General features: G+C 36.1%; 1 protein-coding gene across 9 annotated transcripts in view; it reads left to right on the forward strand.

The window, feature by feature from the left end:
• Positions 1–22534, forward strand: part of LOC5567575 (uncharacterized protein ZK1073.1) — a 260885-nt gene that overhangs the window by 24783 nt on the left and 213568 nt on the right. The window contains exon 1 of one of the 9 annotated variants that reach the window (XM_021848525.1): positions 1900–1918. The exons of the other annotated variants lie outside the window; for them this stretch is intronic. The gene's annotated coding sequence lies outside the window, so the exon portion shown is untranslated. Of the gene's footprint in view, positions 1–1899; positions 1919–22534 lie in introns of those variants that run through there. 9 annotated transcript variants of the gene reach the window in all.

The raw sequence follows: 22534 nt of genomic DNA on the forward strand, positions 1-22534 counted from the left end.
TATTAGATATGACATAAAGTTGTATGGGTATAAACCTTCTTATTTTACGTCGGATAGGTCACTGGTTACGCTTGTGGACTCAAATTAGTTCCTGGTTAACCTAAGATCGGTGTTGAACTCAAAATATTTTTGAATCCTTTACAAGCTTGAATTGCAATGAGAATGCTCCAGATGACCTTTGCCAACCCTTGTAAATCATGAGACCTATGTATACTCCGTAGGGGGATTAGGGGCATAATGGACACACGGGGCGAAATGGACACCCCCTTAATCTCTGAGAATATGCATACTTCATCAAAAGTTCATACACTGCATGTAATCTATAATGAATTTGAAATGTTTGAAGGTATAAAAGTTTATTTTTTGCTTCAATTGTCCTTTGAAATTTGACTTTAAGGTGGAAATAAATTTGAAAAATTGAGCCACAGAAATAGTAAGGATTATGATTGTATTAGTGATGAGAACCCACTGCGGAAATTTGGACTTTTTTCAGAAATGTTCGATTGCAAGTGGAAATTTCAGCACCGTCAGCGAAATGATAAATCACTTACCTTGCTATACAGCTTAAATTTTGTTAGATTTCCACTAGAATTTAAGTAGAAACTGGAAATTCCCACACGCTTGGAAAAATTTTCTTGGGTTTCGCAAACACACACCTCCTTATAACACTTCACAAACACTTCAATAGTAATTTGACGAGCAATTTATTTTCCTGATTACTGCTACACTGACTCTATTTCTCGTCATTTGCGCCACACAAAGGTCTTACGTAAAGATACATTTTCCTCAAAAACACTTGAAAACTCGCGACAATTTCGAAAAAATCGCGAAAACTGCATCGAACCGAAAGTATAAACACAATTTCGGCATTCGCACCCCGCCCGGCTACTCACTACTACTCTTCTGCAGTGCAATGCCCAAAGCCTTTAGGCATGCCATGCTAGATTAGTTTTCTCTTTTCTTCTCATGCTTCGGAAGATACGATGTCATTATAGCTGATACATAACATCCGGAAGGATAGAGAGAAACAACACAATCAAAGCTACCGGCCTGGTTTAAGTGGCATGGATGCAGCGGTGGTGGTTTTCCGTTTTGAAACAGCTGATCCATTCGGTTGCTAGTATTATTTTACGGTATGCACAATGAAACTTGAATATAAATGCGATTATCACATGAATTCTTCATTAAAATTTAAAGTGATTGTATTTACATTAGCAAATAATGCATTGCAATGTTTAACTTTTGATAAAACAATAAAGGTTTATCTTAAAAAATGTATAATATATCTTTAAACAGTTGACTTTTGGCACCACTGCCGATCAGCTGGCATATGAAAACAAGTCTATCGAAAATGTGATCAGCTTGAACATGACTGTTGTGTTGTGAAGTGTCGTTGCGGTTGAATAAGTTTTAAATAGTGCAAAATGCCGTTTTTACCAAAAGCAAAAAAGGCAGCTATTAGGCGTGAAGCAGTAAAGCGCTAGAATGCACATCCTCCATGAAAAATTGCCTTCAGATCTGGAGCCAGCGAACGACGAGGATTTCGATTAAACCTTGATAATTTATCTGTTCATTCTGAATTAGATTCAGAATGCTCCTACGAAACAGAGATCGGTATCGAGTGGAATATGATAAGTGACTGTGAAATCGATCGTAGCGAAGATCAGTGCTGCGAATATGAAGTGATGAACATATCCTTCAATCCAATAAAATGTGTGGGAAACTTTCAATGCCCCAACGTGTAGTGTGCTACAGGACTTATCACTCGGAAACCTTGATGACGCGCAGTGGATTGGCAATATAGAGTTGTCTGATTCTAATATCTGTAGTGCTTACGACAAAACGACCGAGGTAGCTGAAGAACTAGTTTTTCGCAGTGTGTACAGGAAGAGCCCAGAGTTGAAAGAAAATTATAAAGGTATGTTGTTATGTTTTTTGTTGATTTATAGACACTGAAAATTGTTAATAAATTATTTTATGCTTTAAGTTCAAAAGTTATAAGATTATAACATGATGAGAGAAAATCAATCAAGAAATTACAAAATCAAATTTGTAACATTTTGTATGCTTTCGTGCAGATAAGTCTCATTTATAATTATATACAACGAATTATTAATTTTAACATATTGCTTAGATAATTTCGAAGTCGCCCAAGACTTTTAAAAAATGAGCTTTGAATAAAAGGCTCTCAAATGGTGGAGGAGAATGGCAAATGAATAACAAAATTTACCATTAAGGCCCAAGTAAACATGGAGCAAATGTCAAAAGTGAAAAAGCAGTTTTCGCCGTTAAAATCAACAAATCGGAAAAAAAAAATAAAAACACACTGCTGTTTTATTTGAAAAAATAAAAAGGCTGTGTGTTTTTATTTTTTCCGATTTGTTGATTTCAAGGACGAAAACTGCTTTTTCATTCTTGACATTTGCTTCATTTTTACTTGCACCTTAAAGCAGAATGTTTGAAAAAAATAACACATTGCGTTTCTATAATGATTGATTTGATTTTTTTTTAAATTGTATTGGCGCAATAATATTTAGTACACACCCTTATGTTCATCATAAAATTTCGATATCGTGAGTTTTTATCGTTGTATTAATTTGATTATTGAAGGTTCATCTGGAGCAGAGATAAATGCTGAATTGGGTATGGTTGAATCTATAGCTGAAGAATTTGTTTCACGAAAAGAGCTAAATATTTTGAACAATCAATCCTGCAACGTAAAATGGTTAATTGATTCAGTTGACTTGAATCAAAAAAAAAAAAAAACGGCCGAGCCAGCAGCATATCATCGATACTCATCAATACAGCAAAGAAATAACTTCCGATGGTACATCGTGGACGCACGAAGAATTGTTGATTGGACCTATGTATTCTAATATTTGATAGTTGGCCCTCTGCTCACTCGTGGCGCTCATATCCCCACACTACCGCAACAACATTATTTTTAGTATTGGGTATCAATGTTATCGGTACTATGTTTTTAACACAGCCAAACAGACGTCACACTCTCATCATTGTCCATCGACCACCTTTTGAACGGCCGATTCAAAAATATGGTAGGTGGCCAATCCACCACCCGCAGCGCTAGCATCGTTTTTGTTCGCGTTTGACGTTTACACACTACCGCCATCTGTTGGCCTGTCGGCCAAACACGCTATTTTTAGCATTGGGCGTACATGTTCTCATGACTATGATTTTGATCGAGATTTGTTCTAAGTGTTACGTCTGTGTTTTTAATTTATTATAATTTATAATTATTTATGTCTGTTTATCTGTCATTTAATATTTCCCATGAACATCGGATTCAAGTATGTATGTGATCATGCTGAAAAACGACTGTAAAAATAAATTTATTATTTCTATTCAATGCAAAGTTATCGCACGATTACAATACTTCCCATACCGTTGAAGACTATTTCTAAAATATGTATGTGTGTGGAAGTTTTTGAACGTCACCAATACATATATATTTATCACTAGATTTCACTAATACATACAAAAGGGTAGACAAATGTTAATTGCACCTTAAGTTTTTCTCAGTTTCAAATTGGCATATAATCAAGGCGGTGGGAGAAACTAATTTAAGAGCAAAGTAACGAATCCAGAAAGGTTCTTTTTAGCTGACATGATTGAGAGAGAGTCCTTTTACATATCGGAACGACTGACAGTCATTTAATTTATTGGAATCACAAAATTTCACGTAAGTGTTCATTTTGCCCCGATACCTTTTTACCAGCCTCGTTTTCGACTCAATTTTCTATCTCGCTTTTCTGACGTATGATATGATTTTCATTACGATGAATGAATGTAGCACGTCGTACTAACATCAAACTTGAAAACTAGCCGAGCGTCAATTAAAAACATAGCCATTTTATGGTCCCAAAGAGAACATTTGCTTAACGTGTCCATTATTCCCCTAATTCCCCTACCTAAATGGAATTACTTGAATGGGATTTATGTAAAAGGAGGTTTCAATGTCTTAATAGTTCACACGGCTATAGATTTAGTTTTTTTTCTTTTATTTTTATGCTAAAATTTTAGCGTTCCATATTTACTAGTTTTTCAAACTTTGCAGTATGCGCCTTTCTTTCGATCAAACCTCTTCGGCGTGCTGCTATTTATAAGTTCAAACCAAGTGCCTGACGCGTCAGTCAAGAAGACTGTCGCAGCATAAACAGCATCCACTTTTTCCGGAGGCACTTGAGCACGGCCGTCGTCAGTCGTCATGATGTCGTGATATCTCTTGTAAAGCCGCTAATTCTGACTGAGCACAAACAAGTCGCTCTATTTGCGATTTAAGGTCCAAAGAAGGCACGCATTCTGGCTGGCAGCGGCGATACGCCATTTGTGCCTACGCAGAGCGCAAAACAATCGGACAATAGCAATGAATTTGTGCTGATCGTTTTATAAAACTTCAAGTATCGCCCATTATCACAATCATAGATCTCCATTCCGGTGCTCCACCCGACCTATCGGCCAGATTGGCACTCATTGAATGAATACTGCTAATGGCGGTCCGCGTGCTCTCTTAGAAGCGCAGCGTTGAATTGAAATTGGCACCCGTCGTCGAGTCTGTCAACTCAACAAAGTGACGAGACAGGGAATGCTCCCCGCTTTTTATTGGGATGCAGTATACATGCATATTACAGTAGGGTGGTTCTAATGACAAAAATAGTTTGCAAATCCAATCTCCCATGTCTTCCTTACAATTCTTATGATATAAATATAGTTCTTTAGAGTTATCAGCATTCTCGGTGATGCCCAAAGATAATGTACACACTTAGAAAAAAAATCGTGTAAGTTTACGAAATATTGAAGCAACAAAATGACGTAAATTTAAGGCAAAAGTGACGTAATTTTCCTTCGCAATAAACTTAATACTGTTCAAATCACAAAACTTTTCAGTCACATTGGGCGAAAATTTATAACAATGATGCTGAATTTCACACCAATGATTCCAAACATCATACTACCTTATTGTGAGTACAAACATATCACCTCAAAGTGAAAACTCATTCTTCAATCAATAATATACAAAATTGCTTAAGAGAGCAATTCAATCCGGCGGATGGAGAAGGTTACATTCCTCAATTTGTCTGAAATTATTTAGCTCCATATGAGATTATAGTCCAGTAAACTTTTGCAAAATCTCAAACAAAATTATCTCAAAATAAATTGGTTGCTTCAGTAACTTTGTCCATTAAAGATTGAGTAATAAGGTATCAACGATAGTTCATACTAGCTTCAATACAGACATAATAATTTTACCGCTGATAGAAGTTTTCTTTTAGTTTCTTCCTTTTAATTTCAACGTTGCAATGTAAATAGAGTTCTGTCAAATTTTTGACATAACTCTATTTACACCATAAAGATTATAAGAAAGAGATATAAGAGATTTTCACATATTTTTTGTGATTTAAACCACCCTAATAGTAAATTGTTCACAGTGTGCGCTTCGGAAAACAACTAAATTAATTTTAATTACACTGCTCTAGTTATTACTACGTGCGACCAGTTTGTTCCAACCCGGTCGCCCGTTTGTCAGACACGTATCGCATAAATTTACCAATATCAATGTATGATCTTGATAGTATATTTTGCAATCAACAAGGGCTTGGATGGGAGGATGCGGGAAAAGCACATAGGCCATTAACCACGGAGCACGTTTTTCACGGAATGATGATCGATTTGCAATGGCAACAGTTTACAGAGCTATTACAGCGACGACCAAACGTCCAGACCACAATGCTTACATCGAACGGAAGTAAATCAATTCAGAAATTATTTAGTCCTCAATGTTCGGGTAGTCTTTCATTCATTAATCATTTATTTATTAAAATCATGTACCAGCAGACTCTAAAGAGTCGAATTGCTTAGATTTTTTTTTTTATTTATTGAATTCAACAGTGCGTCTCCTTGCTTCAATACGTCTGACGTTACACATGAGGTTCCCATCTCATCTGATATTCGAACACTTGATTTCTAACCATCCAGCGTTACTCGTATCAGCAAATTAGTTTCACCAGAAAACCATGTTCAGATATTATTTGCCATAGATTTTTTTTAATTTTCACTGAATCGTACACTGCATTGAAATCAATAAACAGATCGTGGGGCTAGGAACATTTGCAAGGTATCGAGTCCGTTGTCGAACGGCCCTCACAAAAACCAATCTGGCATACACCGGCGAAGAACTCGTCAAGCAAACAGGATGCGTGACAATATTTTGTTGATGATAGATTGGCTTTTCAGTCTTGACAAAATTAAAAACTGTTATTTTATTTTGTCCAACTTTTCGGTCCGTTTGGAACCTTCCTCAGGGACTCTGGGAATTTATTATGTTTTCATATAATTTTATGTTTCGTTTTAATATTATTGAATTTTTACCAATTGTTACAGTTCTTTCGTCCAGTGTGGTTTGGTAGAACATGTAACTGTTTGGTGGATCGATTTTCTGTTTTAATTACAAACAGTTAATATCGACACTCATTTTACGCCTACGCATTCTTTCCTTACTCCCGCACAACCGCAGCCAGTTTAGGTTGCTTTTTCGGTGCGAAAATCGAACTTAAAGCTGCGCACCGGAATTTAGTACCTGATTCAATATCGATCACCATTGCTTTTCGTTTTTGTTTTAGTATTCGTGTGGCATATCGTGTTTGTCGCATTTTTTAACTTCAGAAGCTTTATCCTTTCTCTATACGATTCCACTAAGTTTGCTATGTGTTCCAAGGGAAATATGAGACATAGGGGAACTTTCGTATTCTAGGCAGTCTAAGCCGATCCCGCGCTTCTTTTGTAATTTTCTCGGACATCAGCAGACAAATTGTGTTTGTTTATTTACAATTATGCGCTGCTCAATCCTCTTTCGATTCACACCGACAGACTTGTTAAAATCTTTCTGGAAACGTTTTTGCAACGCTGCGAACATCTCTTGTCAATAAGACTATTGTCGGCAGCCTCATTTTTTTATTCCCTTTTTTATTTAGGGATTTTCTGCCGTAGGCAGGTTCATCCCTGGTCCAAGCCAGATGGGCTCGTCTGGAAAACAGCTACAAAGTAGTTTGGCTTAAATCTAGGATCTTCGCAGAGTTACTTGCCAGAAATTAAATTAATTAACTCATTACGCGTGGTAAAGATGGACAAATTATGGGTGAAATTATGAAAAAAATCCACGTGCTCGGCTGGGATTTGAACCCAGGACTCTTGTATGCTAGACGAGCGCTTTACCAACTAAGCTACCGAGCCACTTGGTGACCCAATAACTGAGTTGGTTACAAGTTTAGAATTCAAATCCCTACAGACCACGCGGACCCCTTTCATAACCAATATCCATCCATCTCATGTTCCTACACACGCGGAGCGAGCGAGTGCGATTTGTTTAGTGTTGAAACTGTTTGCCTATCGTACCTACATCGCTTCCACAACAACTGTATTGTGGAAGAGTAAAGATGTGGGAAGGCTATCAACGTGTCGTTCTCACTCAAGTGACGACATGACTACTACAGAGAGGCAGTACACTCTAATATAAACTGACACTTATATTGAGCTATTCGGTAATCCAATCCGCATGGTTATTAAATTAATTAACTCATTACACTCGCTCGCTCGCTCCGCGTGTGTAGGAACATGAGATGGATGGATATTGGTTATGAAAGGGGTCCGCGTGGTCTGTAGGGATTTGAATTCTAAACTTGTAACCAACTCAGTTATTGGGTCACCAAGTGGCTCGGTAGCTTAGTTGGTAAAGCGCTCGTCTAGCATACAAGAGTCCTGGGTTCAAATCCCAGCCGAGCACGTGGATTTTTTTTCATAATTTCACCCATAATTTGTCCATCTTTACCACGCGTAATGAGTTAATTAATTTAATAACCATGCGGATTGGATTACCGAATAGCTCAATATAAGTGTCAGTTTATATTAGAGTGTACTGCCTCTCTGTAGTAGTCATGTCGTCACTTGAGTGAGAACGACACGTTGATAGCCTTCCCACATCTTTACTCTTCCACAATACAGTTGTTGTGGAAGCGATGTAGGTACGATAGGCAAACAGTTTCAACACTAAACAAATCGCACTCGCTCGCTCCGCGTGTGTAGGAACATGAGATGGATGGATATTGGTTATGAAAGGGGTCCGCGTGGTCTGTAGGGATTTGAATTCTAAACTTGTAACCAACTCAGTTATTGGGTCACCAAGTGGCTCGGTAGCTTAGTTGGTAAAGCGCTCGTCTAGCATACAAGAGTCCTGTGTTCAAATCCCAGCCGAGCACGTGGATTTTTTTCATAATTTCACCCATAATTTGTCCATCTTTACCACGCGTAATGAGTTAATTAATTTAATAACCATGCGGATTGGATTACCGAATAGCTCAATATAAGTGTCAGTTTATATTAGAGTGTACTGCCTCTCTGTAGTAGTCATGTCGTCACTTGAGTGAGAACGACACGTTGATAGCCTTCCCACATCTTTACTCTTCCACAATACAGTTGTTGTGGAAGCGATGTAGGTACGATAGGCAAACAGTTTCAACACTAAACAAATCGCACTCGCTCGCTCCGCGTGTGTAGGAACATGAGATGGATGGATATTGGTTATGAAAGGGGTCCGCGTGGTCTGTAGGGATTTGAATTCTAAACTTGTAACCAACTCAGTTATTGGGTCACCAAGTGGCTCGGTAGCTTAGTTGGTAAAGCGCTCGTCTAGCATACAAGAGTCCTGGGTTCAAATCCCAGCCGAGCACGTGGATTTTTTTCATAATTTCACCCATAATTTGTCCATCTTTACCACGCGTAATGAGTTAATTAATTTAATAACCATGCGGATTGGATTACCGAATAGCTCAATATAAGTGTCAGTTTACTTGCCAGAGTTTATCACTGGGACTATTAAAATATGAAAAAAAAAAAACAAAATCACACGACAACACATGAGGATAACTAAGGGACTATCACACATGGTTTAAAACTAAGAACAAACAGAATCCGAGGAACTGAAACATTGCAAACTAACATATAGTGGGGTAACTAAAGCGTTAGGTCCAGTTGCCTAAAGCTTAAATCTTAAAATATAATCCAGTGCTTTTGACAAAGGATATCAATGATGTTATCGAGGATGGGTCGTCTTGAAGGGCGTCTCGGATGCTGCCTGGAATTCCGTACATCTGTCTCAAATATTCGTATAGCGGGCATACGCAGATTACGTGCTCGACAGTATTGTTTATACTGCAAACCTCGCAGACCCGGTGGAAAGGTGTCCCCCCTAGGTTGTGGGAAATCCTTGTACAGCCTCATTCTCTTCGGCAACTTTCCCATAAGCGCTGCAGGCGAATCTGTTCGGCAGCTCCAAATCAGTCGCATTTTGAGGCGTATTCATTTGATTTGATGACATCTCTGGTGAAATTGTTTGTGTCGTCTCGAAAATCTCGTCAGGAATCATCTGAATGTTTTCATTGGCGTGTTTTGATAGAAAAATACTGTGTATTTGGCGTTTGAAATTTTATTGCCGATAATAGTCGCATGGTGCCGAAGCCGTAAGTCTCCCTATCACGTGAAGAAATACCCATGATTTATCAAAAAAAAAAAAATGGGCTTTTTCGCAAACTGTTTAGCTGGTGTACGAGGGGTCCACCAATTTGAGAAAACCGAAAGGACCACCCTTAAGTTTTATCGAAAACTAGCGATCAGTGACATAAAATTGGAATTCAAACGATGGGTGCCGATGGCGGCCTGGTTTCAGCGAGAATTGCTCACACGTCTACACACTTACAGTGCTGTTCTGAATAATAGCAGCGCATGTCGGGGCCCAGATAGCCGTAGCGGTAAACGCGCAGCTATTCAGCAAGACCAAGCTGAGGGTCGTGGGTTCGAATCCCACCGGTCGAGGATCTTTTCGGGTTGGAAATTTTCTCGACATCCCTGGGCATAGAGTATCTTTGTACCTGCCACACGATATACACATGCAAAAATGGTCAATTGACATAGAAAGCTCTCAGTTAATAACTGTGGAAGTGCTCATAAGAACACTAAGCTGAGAAGCAGGCTTTGTCCCAGTTGGGACGTAACGCCAGAAAGAAGAAGAAGATGTCGATTTTCATACAAAATGCTCAACTTTGAATACTGTAGTTTTGTTCCCATTCAAGCAATCGAGCTGAAATTTTCTCCACAGAACTACAAATATGATCAATTTTGTAACTACAAAATTTCAGTTTTTTCTGAGTCCCTGCCGAAAAGTGAGACACTAGGTGAAATTTTTCGAAAAAATAGCAGTTTTAAAAATTTGAATTTCGGCTTGACATTATAGTTTTAAATTGTATATCACTTACCATTGGAACAATCTCCTCCTACTTATCAAACCTATCTCACTTTCCGTCAGGGGCTTAGAAAATTTTGAAATTTTGTGTTTACAAAATTGGGCATATTTGTAGTTCTGTGGAAAAAATTTCAACTCGATTGCTTGAAAGGGAACAAAACTACAGCATGTCAAAGTAGAGCATTTTGTATGAAAATCGACATGCGCTGCTATTATTCAGAACAGCACTGTAATTTATTTTGCCGAGTGCCCACAAAAATAATCGCCGAGAATCCAACAGTTGAGATTTCGTCAAAAATCTCGGTGAAAGTTCTAAGTGCCGATTGTGCTGTAAAATGTTAAATCAACCCAGCTGTCAAAATCTGACGAAGAGATCGGTAATCCATTGCCGAAAATATCGGCAAACCATTACCGAAATTCGATGAATCATTTTTTTTTCTTGGTTGGAAGAAGACTAACAAAAAAACTACACATAAATTTCAATAACAAAAACAGTACCCTGGCCAAATAAGGTGTATGGGAGTAAAACTTATTAGGAAAATGAGTTCTTTTTCTTATTTTTTGAATTGTTTCGGACGAGTAAATGGATGTAACTCTCCCAAGTAACAAAAGTAGCTGAGTAACAGCTTAGTCAGCTGAAATGAGAATATTTTAGCTGAATAAACTGTTACTCAGCTGAAAAAGTTACTTGAGCTATCATGTGAATGTAATCTACTGAACACAAAAGGTTTCATGCTGATTGGCTATGTAAAACGGTGTATAATCCACTATGACTACAACTGGCATATGGCCAAAACCTGTGCTTCTACCCTATTGACACTCATTGCATGTGACTGTATACTGTTTTTGTTTGTTTGTTGGAAGGTTAATATTCAACACTATCATGTGTCATTTTTCATGATCATGAAAATCTTTGTTTCGAAAAGTTGAAAACTTACAAATGAACAATATTTTGTTTTCAACAAATCTTTCATTTTTATTAGCTCACGAATGTTTCATTAATACTTCTAGGTATGTTCCTGGCTGAAAAATACTTTAAGTATTCTATAAAGAAATATGTATTTGGAGATGATTGTACCCCGTTTGGCATAAGGTCGTTTGGCATAAAGCCGTTTGGCATAAAGTCATTTGGCATAATGGTCGTTTGGCATAATGGCCGTTTGGCATAATGGTCATTTGGCATAATGGCCGTTTGGCATAATGATTGACTTAAAATAAATATCGGCATTTTTTAAGCTTTTACCGAGATCAACACCACCGAGCCCATAGCAAAAAAAAAAATTGGTAGGTTCTAAACAAGCGTGGTGTTCGTTCAGAGATTTTCCAAGCTAAGAATTTAAAAACTTGTTGTGAAATTAGAGAGCATTACTAACTAAAACTCGTGACGGGTCTCTACATCTCAGAAAAAAGAGTATCTTTGAGCTTGTTGCGGTATACATATTTGAAAACAGTAAATTGGCAAAGAAAGTTCGCAGTTATTCATCAAGGGAACGCTCATAGAATATTTCGCTGTAGATCAAGTTCTGTTCCTGTTTGGACGTAACACTCGATGATAATTACTTGATAAAAGAATGGATTTTTTTTTTTGCAAAACATCAAAAGCTCTAATCCAAAGATCTATCAATGCGACTTAATGCAAAAATAGCCTTTATACGAGAGCAAATTATATTTGGTGTAAAATGTTTGAGGCTTTAACGCAAAAAATCTTTTCACAGCATAGATCAAATCAACAACACATGTTTTAAACAAAATATATGTGGCAAAACTTTTGAATGGTTCAATATAAATTCTATGAATGTGAATATGAAACACCAAAACATCGTCTACTTTCGAGAGAAGGGAAATTTTGTGAAAACAACAAAATATAATAATGGTTAACATTTAGCTTTATAAAATAATAAAATTTGAAACAGTATAAATATAAAGAACAGCCTATTTTTAAAAGAAGGAAGAATTTATAACTAAACCAATAGAAGAATGGACGCCAAAAATTATTGCGGCGTAATAAAACGAAAAGACATAAAAAGTGCGTTCAGAATCATCAAAGTGATTGTGCTACTTTTCCCCGAAAAGTGGTGACGAGAAAGGACGTTAAACAGTCAAAAGAAGGAAGTATTTTGTCATTCTCGGTTATACACATGTTGGCACAAAAACTGAGGATGATAAAACTCGAAAGAACCGCCAATTAAATAAAGAAGGGTGCATATTAGATGGTCAGTTCTTTAACCACCTCGAAATGTATAAAGTTACGACAGGAAGTGGGCTAGTGGGGGAAACGGGATATTCGGGGAACTGGAATTCGGGAAAACGACATTGGGAAAAAAGTAGCACAACCCATCGAAGTAACTAACTGCAGTAATCGATTTCTCATTTCGCTGATAATTGGAGCAGATCAATGTTTTTTTTTTTTTTTTTTTTTTTTTTTTTTTTTTTTTTTTTTTTTTTTTTTTTTTAAAGAGAATTTTAACTTATCAATGTTATTGATTGCCACCGTTTTGTCAGTTGGAAACAAAAAAAAAAACTTAAAAAATATATCTCCAAAGAACAGCCTATGCATAAAAGAAGGAAAATTTATTGAAATTTTAAATCAACAGTTTTCATACCTATAATTATGGTTAACATCATATTTAGAAAAAAAAAAAGAACAAATAAAAGAAGGGTAAATTTATGCTAAACATATATAAATCTTCGTGCAAAAATTTGTTCCAATAGCGAAACTCAAAAGAAGAATTAATATTTGAAAGAAGGGTAATTTCTGGATAAATAATAAAATACTTTCGGTAAATTTATTCAAGAGCGAATTATTGTTGAATAAAGTGTAATTTTGTATCAAGCAACAAGCCTGATGTCATAAGAAAAATTCAATAGAAACGTAAAAACGAAAAATTGAGAAATTCTTGGTTTCAGACACATTATGCCAAACGACTATTATGCCAAATGACCATTATGCCAAACGACCATTATGCCAAACGACTTTATGCCTTTATGCCAAAAGACCATTATGCCAAACGGCTTTATGCCAAACGGCTTTATGCCAAACGACTTTATGCCAAATGACCTACCACCTTTGGAGATAGCCGTAGAAACATATTTGAAGCTAATATAAAATCTAGGAGAAATTTTTGAAGGATTTCCTTGTGTTTTCAGCAGAAGCCTGATTTATCGTTGGAAAATTCATTAAGAAGTATCTCACGACGTACTTGTTTTATTAAGACCAATTCGTGAGATATCCTTTGGAACAATTTAACATTATGGATTATTCGTTGACTGGTATCCTAGTCCCCGTAGCTAGGACATCCGTTAAAAAGACAAACAGAATAAACATCAATTTTAGAAACCTGGATTGAAAAACCTCAATTCTAGTTTTCAGTCACTTCATGTCATAGTACTAGTTAGGCTAGTCGACGTGATCTTCTAATGATGTCTATTGGCGATCAAAAGTGAGGTTAGGTTGCGAACGTTTTTCAAATTGAAGTTAATATTTACGGTTTCCTGTGCCTTAAATTGCAAAAATCTTGCCAGTTAATTTTTCTTTCGAAGTTGTCGCTGGAAATTTTTATTAGGATGCATCAATCCCTATTCTAGAAGAGCACCATCTAAGCATTTTTGTAATGGGATACAGTGTGGTTTCGTATTTAACGCTGCCACTCACTATCATTTCACTCCACTGTCTGTTGTTTGTCATCGGGTAAACATCAACTTTTCGATGAGGTTGTCATAAATTATGACTCATAATAAACTTACAAGCTACCAAAACGACAGGTTGAAAGCTGAAGAAATGGAGTCGGTGTAAAATGAGTGGCAGTGTTCAATAGGGGACCTGACTTTAATTATCACCTTACGTTCATTCAGAGATATATATTGTTTAGCAGAAGATCATTAGCGGTCGTGAGCAAATTAAATCAAGCAAAGATTTAATGTGATGCCCAGTTGCATACCCGGCAGGCGATTTCTGTTTCGCCTAATAGTCCATTTTACGAAACGACAACACTGATGATACTGCTGTTACTTTCACATGTTACGACACCGCCTTCTGCCAAAATTTCATTCTTAAATTAGCGATCAGCTGTTCAAAAAAGTCTCGGACGGACTATATTCTTACATTGTGGCACTTGGCAGAAAAAGTCAGGGTTTTTTTCATAACTGATTCTCTTTTAGTTACTTATTTTTGAGCTGTAGGATGAAGAATCACTATATCTTGTTTCATTAATAAGGGATATTATTGATTTATCTAATTTAGCGCAGTTATTAGCGAAATTGAGGATCAATGAAGAGAAATCGCTCATCAGTTAGGCCCTTCTGAAGTTACAGTGTAGAAGCAATTCTCGATTACTTTTTCAAATCGACGTAAGTAACTTCCATACGGTTTTGAGAAAATTAGTTCAGAAGAATCACAACCTGTGTTCTAAAAATGTTGTAAAATGAATCACCTTTTTAACAGTTTTTCGACGTGTACATTGAATGAATTTTGCACACAATGAGCACGCGTTAAAAAACTATGGAGTTCCTATTATTTCACACAAGAATTTTATGACAAAATTTTAAGCCATTCAGGTACTTGCGATGTTTTCTACCAGTATAAAATCGACTAAAGTAGTGTTTTGTTTTGATTCGTGGTTAAGTCACTATGTCTCTCCATACAGCAGGGCGGCGAAAGTAGTGGTTAGGTTGCGAAAGTTGAAAGTCTTACTTTCGTCGTTTTGTAAATCCAGAAATTAAACGTTCCAAAAGTGAAAAATCGAGTTGGTTTAGAGCGTTACGTGTAGAATTTCGTCTGCGATACACGTAGGATCGATAAAGTAAGTTTGTATACTTTTATGACTTGAGTCTGTATGAATAAGTTTTCGAGAATTGAGTACTTTATAGTGTACTCAATTCTCGAAAACTTATTCATACAGACTCAAGTCATAAAAGTATACAAACTTACTCATAAAAGTATACAAACTTACTCAAGTCATAAAAGTATACAACTTAACTTGAGGAGTGTTTCTAGCTTTATCTTAACTTATGTTCTTACCAATGTCTATTAGTTATTGCTGAAATGTAACTGGATCCAATTGTTTCAAGCATATTATTGTTATTTCCAAACAGAACCAACCTGTTTTTCTTTTGTTTGATGCAAGAACATAAATAAATTAAATATTGTGAGCACAAATAAAAGTATGTTCCAAACAAAGGGATTTAGAATAGATGTTAGTGAATGAGCTCCCATTTCCATTATCGTTATGCACAACCGGTACCAAATACTTGTTAGTTTCCAATGTTGAGAAACTTTACTTCAGATGCATTTCGCCATGCAAACATTTTCCGCGTAAACTTTTAGCGATTGCTCGTGCTTAGATACTGTGTGTGTTTAAAATCGTAAATTGTAAATATGATTTCAATTTGATGTTGACATCGAAATGTGTACTTGATCAGTGTTGGTAGACTCAAACCTAAATCTCATTCATTGAGTTCTTCCGCGAGAGTCATCACCGAAAGCGGAGCATTTATTTTAGTGATTGATATAAATGAACAAGTAGATCAAATAAATTTAGGAATTATAATTATTTATCACTTGTTATCTCACATAATATTGTAAGAACGAATTACAAAATTAACTTAGAAATATTTAACAATAATGAATACCAACACTGAACATAAGACATTTTATTTAAAAAAAAAAAGACAATTTACACCGTCTTCAGCACATAGGCTGCACAGACTGAACGATCACTAACATTAGGCAACGGACAACACGAAACACCCAGTAGCCCAGTAATGGATTTTTCGTTTGACGAAAAGTTTCCACCGCTTGGAGCGGGAATCGAACCCACACTTCGTGGCACAATACGCCTAGACGACTGACGCCGCTAACCGCAAAGCCCCGAAGCCCATTCTGACTTTTTGACAATTTTGGAGTGGCAAAAGTAAAGTTTCACATTCACACATTCACATTTTCGACTCCCTCCCCCATTTTGTCACACTTTTTGTATGAGTCCTTAATTTTGTAAAGCTTGTTACGATTGGCTTGGTAATTGATTATCAAACTACTGTTTGGATTTAATTTTATATATTTAAATGATGAAATGATAGAAAAAAACACTTACAAAAGTATTTTGAGTAAAAACTATTACTATTAACTCAATATTATTATTAACTAACTTGAACGTAAAATATAGAGGAGGTTGTATACCTCTAGTAGTTTACCTTTTTATGGAAATTTCAAACTTGATTACAAAAATGGCCCCAATTTGTAAAAATGCTTTTGGCTAAAAGATTTGAGATCCATTTCAATCTATAACAGAGTTTCGATTTTTGAATCAACACGCTTAACACACACAGTATACTAAACAAAAACTAGTCGAGCGAAACGAATTCAATTGGTGGAGCCATAACAGAACACTCTCGGGCAAAACGCAAGTAAATCTAATACAAATAAAAACATGAAAAGTACACAAATCATCTTCAGATATAATCTCCAAAAAAAAAAACACTTTTATCACTTTGAAAAACATGTTTGCACAGAACACTTTCACGTGGCATAGCACCATCTGCCGAATCTAACTTTCTCCAGCCGAATTGAAAATAAAACGCGGAACGGGGTACACGTAACATAAAATTCAAAACGCAGCCACCCGCGTGCATGGCTTGCTGCGATCTCGATTTATTTTTAAATCGTCAAAAATGTTGAATGTGACAATTATCGGCAGTGTAGTTGTTATTATTCGGCATTTGTTTGCTAAAACTCTTGATGAATATCTGACAAGATTCTTTCAGAGGTGATAGACATCTATCGTGTCGTATTGTGAAAATCTTTGATAAATTGATGGCGGGAGTTGGAATCTTTCTAACTACGTGGTCTACAAGATTTTTCGTTGAATTTTTGTAAGATCCTTTTGAAAGTTCCTTATCTGACTTTTGGAGAGATGTTTTAGTCGATTATGGGGCTCCATAGGGTTATAGCAGAATTCTTACATTATGTAGCATGATATTTTGAGTGTACCTGCCAAAAATATCTGTTGATTCATAATGAGATATTTCCATCAACTTTTAAGAATTCGGGGTCCGCGGGATGATTGTGGATCACTAAAGAGAATCTAAACTTCAAAAAGCTTAGGAACCATTGTACTATAACGAAACTATCAAAGGTTGATGACAAACTCTTCTAAATTTCATCAGATAATTAACGTAGAATAGATTGTTTTTGAACATTTTATAAATGACATAAATCTCATCAATTTTGAAAACTCCAATATAATTTATCACTATCAATTTATTTTGGAGGATTTGCGTTGGCAGAATCTCTGGAAATTCGACAGTAAGATGCGTTTTCAAGTCAAAAATATTTGTGCAAATTTTGAGCACAATAGGTTTTACAGAACTCCCCATGACGATGAAAACTAAGCAATTAAAAAAAAAAAAAAAAAAACAACTAGACACCCTATATTCTATTTTTAGAAAAAAAAATAGAAGCAGACAGAAAGTTTCCAAATTTGTCACCCACTTTGTTTCGTTTCCGAATCAAATGAAAGCAAAAGTCGTACAACATTTCTACGTCACTAAGCATGGATCAAAAAATATCCCAAAAAGAAGGGGAAACGCATAGCGGTTGCTTCGCCATGGGCATACGACAAACAGATGGTCCATATTTCCAATTGGAAATAGAAGTTTATGATGTTTTGCCTTATTCCTATAATTCATAGCTGTTAATAGAAAGCTATGATATCATAGGTCGATAAATTTATATAGAAACAATTTATTCATGCAAAAACTACGTGATACTGTAGATGATTATATTCTTCATTTTTGAGCTTGATAACTGATTGCTGAAACTTTACTCGATTTAGAACACCGTCATCAATGGTTGATAGTTTTGATCGGTTAAGGGAGCAGGTTCCATCATCAATTTTAAAATTTTTAGGAGCAGTTTTTTCGTGCAACATTAATAAAGCTTACATGAAAATATGTTCACTTTATTCTATTCACTAACCGAAACACAGTGAACATATTTTCAGCGATCAGTTTCAGTTTTGGGCAGGAAAACTGCCTTTGCAATTTCGGCGATGACGATGATTGCGATGACGGATCCTCGAACGTTAAGAGAAACCGTTAGGTGAATTATTCAGGATATTTCCATTCTTTCGTTCGTTTGAACGAGGGTGCGTCTACATCTGATGCGTATGTCTCCGAGTGACGCCTCCGCCATTGCACTTCAGTTCAGTTCTATGCGTTGTGCAAGGTCAGTTTGATTGCGTCACTGAAGTGATTCGGTTCTAGAAGTGTTTGAGTTAAGTGTGTAAAGATACGAATCTGTGCGCAAGGAAAGCTAGTGTTTTAGAAGGTGTGTGAATAGCTTTAAAAGGTGTGCTGATATCCTTTTCCTTGCCGTTAGTGCATTGCTTTAGAAGATGATAATTTCGAATTAAATTACGCAAATTTATTGTTTCTAGGTAAATTTCTTTGCTTTAGGTGCTCACATGGAGTCTAGTGATTAGAACTCAATAGTACTGGTAGTAAGCTAGATCAGTTTCTAGGTTTCGGTTCATCACAACAGGCAAACCATTCTAATAAGACACCAGTGGGTTAATTTCCACAGGAAGTTTTATTCCTTCCTTCAAAAAGTTACAAATACAAAGATGCAATCAAATGAATAGTACAATAGAGGAAATATTATCAAAATATGATCTATCATTTTTTATTGCACACAGTCGCATTTGTTTATGATGTGTATGCTGGTTAAATAGTTACGCAATGTCACCTAACAGTCGAATTGATATATTTGCCTAGTAAGTATAAATAATGTGCTAAAATTATGTATTCTGAAGATAAGTTGTTAATTTCGACCCAGTCCATTATAGTTTGGACTACTGTGACAATGATGGTACTATTTTGAACAGTTCAAGCCCTGCCTCGTTATCACTGCGCCAAAAGTAATCCTCCCTAATGCGGATTGATAATTATTGGCCTCGAGAGCTTTCCGCCTCGGTGGTTCCTGATTAGTTGACAGCATTTCAATCTAGACCTTGATTTTAACTAGTTTTGTAGCCCAAAATAGGTAACGAGCAATCCCGTTAAACAGCGCTCAAATCACACCGGACTGATATGGCGGCTTTTATCGAGGTAGCTTGCAGAGCCCTGCAGGGTAAATTACAATAAGAGCAACATTGCGCGCCCTATTGATAACGACAGCGCCTGTCAAGAATGATTTTGATTGAAAATCGAAACTATCATCACCATCGTCAGCTGGTTTGGCCAATGATGATTATGACAACGTCGATGGCCGTCAAAGAGATAAGTAATTCGAAGTTTATCAGGGGTTCCCGCTGTGTCCACTTTTGTCATATTTGAATGCCTGGAATTCCCAAATTTTGGGAGAAGATTCTCAAAGATATGATCACAGACAAACTGATTTTACATTAATCATATAATAAATATAATACTTAGTTGGTCGGGCACTCTCAGCGTATCTATTGTTTTTGTTCTCGTGCTTTACATTTGCACACAATCGCCTCCTGGTATCCACGTTGTGAAATATTGTACTTTTAGCATTGTGTGATATTGTTTTTATAATCTTTGATTAAGAAATTTCTGCACACAAACAAAATAACTACCGCGAATCTGGGTTAAAATTAGTATAGAGCTACAACACAAAGTTATAAAATTACAATTAGGATTTCATTGCTAGTAATGGATCCCTTAATAGCTAAGATTCATTCTCGAAGCTTTTCTGCAATGAAATCTTAGACGAATACGTTTGATGCAGCATATCAATAACAAGTTCCAAGCCTTTATTTCATAGCACCCCTTCAAAACATACAAAATCATTCGATTTTTGCAGTAAAATATACGTTTGAAAAATTGTTGTCCTCATGCTTGTTAATGACCCCGCCTGTGTCATGTGTTTACAAATTTGACGTTTCCTATTATGGACTCTTCATTTGATTCCCATGTCAGCAGCGATACGACGTTGCTTATTGTGAACCCGCCTGGAATTGCTAATTATGAACCCTCTTGTGTTGTTTCATTAATAAAACTGTTCACATACCTGTATTTCAAAACTTTAGACCAAATATTTTGTCTGGAACTGCTGCCCAACAATACAAGGTAAACCCAGTTGATTTTTATAGGATAGATCTGAGAGATAATTTTAAGATTTTTAAAAAGGTCATACCGATCAATGCTACCCCGCTGATCAATGTTACCCCGGATTAAGACATTGAACTTAATGGTGAATGTGAAAGTAAATTGTACAAGAAGTTTTTGTTGTGTTTTGTCGTATTTTATCGAAAAATAAACATGACATTTAAATGCATGGTGGAAAAACAAAGTATTGGTTGTTATCATCAAAAACATTTGAAATTATTATAATAATACATAATTTTATCATATATATATATATATATATATATATATATATATATATATATATATATATATATATATATATATATATATATATATATACCATGATCATTGTTTATGAATTTGTATGCTAAAACGTTATCTAATTGTCAAACTATTAAAAAGATTTGTGTGTGAAAAAGTTGAAAATTGAAGACCATGTTCTTTGGGACTTTGCATATCGATGGCATTCTTGGTGGCATTTCTGAGAGTTTCCATATTGCTTGACGATACAATGATTCTGATGGAGCTGTTAGATGTTCCAAAATGTTCTAGCAAGACTTCATCCTGACTAGCAGTGCCGGGCACTGATTGACTTTAAGTAAATCTTTGCTGGGCGATTTTAACTGTTCAGATGTGATGCATTCCTCACGTTTTATATCTGCAGAGTTGTTGAAAATATTAATTGATGTTCGAAAAAATATTTTGCATACAAACCTAACCACATAAATGGTTGTGAAATTTTTGCAATATTTTAACTTTCTTTTTTCAGTTTCTACAAAGGAGGGAAGGGATGTACCTAATAGCTCTCAAATTTTAAGTTTCTACCAAAAAAGATAAGGGAATTTTGACTATACCTAGTTTAAAAATATGATGTGTGCATAGGATGATTTTCTTCAAGTCGAGTCTGAAGAAGGCTTTACAGTTGAGGTCGAAATACGCGTATCTGTCAATGGATTAAATGGTATAGTACTAAATTTGGTTTTTCATCTACTTTATGTTTCCACTGCTTATTCTGAAATTACCGACACAAAAGCCGGAGCGATTCCAATCTGTATGTTATTTGTATACCTATGACAAAAATCTTAATTGACAAATAATGTTTGTTTTCATGAAATGAGTTTATGATTTCAGATCCTGCTTCATGATTTCATGCTTCAACTTGCCACGTTTCATCACTAAAATCGGAATCATAAAGGACATTAAAAATCATGAATAGTGCGTATGTTTTCGTAGATTGTATTCACGTATCTAGATCCTGCTTGATTTCACTACCAGAATTTTTCATATAAAAAATAGATATCATAAATGACAGACAACTAAATCCATAAGGTGGGTCTGTAGCCTTGAGGTTACGCTTTCGCTTCATAAGCGGAAGGCCATGGATTCGATTCCCAGCCCCTCCACAAAAAAAAACCGTTCAGCCCTAACCCTAACAGCAGAGCTCTCTCCTACCTGCTCGGTGTGAGAGTAAAAGAGTAGGAGAGAGTGAAAGTAGATGTAAATATAGATAAGTTTATAATAGATTTGTATCGGTAAAGAAGCTACAGATCAACTGATTCCGGCACAGTAGTGGCCACGAGCACAGAGTGCCTTAAAAAAACTAAATCCATGAATATTGCTTATGTCATAGTTTCCCAAACTGTGGGTCGCGACCCTCAAGGGGGTCTCATTTGTTTATTTCTCACTCAATTTATGATCCCACTCTAAAAGCCATTGGTAACCAAGTGGGCAGCTTGTAGATACTGAGCAAATGAATGATTTAACAATGTTACAATGGAGAGAAGGTTCCCCTCTATCTCCCAGTGGTGATAGTTTTTATTAAATCCAACGAGTTATACACTCGCTTATCAATGAGAGCATGAGCATGAGATTTTAGCATGTTTTTAGAGTGCTTGACAATCATTAGGTGGAGAAGACACTTGATGTGACATTCAAAATTTCCTTGGAAATATATTTTAACCGTCGACGATAGAACAAACAGCTCTTAAAATATTTTGTTCAAAACAAACCTTATTTCATAAAGGAAAAGTTGGCGTTAATACGGTGAACTATTTCACATCAAAGCTACTGTACAAGGAGATTTGATAGATATCGAGATTTACATACTACATTATTATG

Source organism: Aedes aegypti, chromosome 3, assembly GCF_002204515.2.
Source record: "Aedes aegypti strain LVP_AGWG chromosome 3, AaegL5.0 Primary Assembly, whole genome shotgun sequence".
In the NCBI taxonomy this organism is placed as follows: Eukaryota; Metazoa; Arthropoda; class Insecta; order Diptera; family Culicidae; genus Aedes; species Aedes aegypti.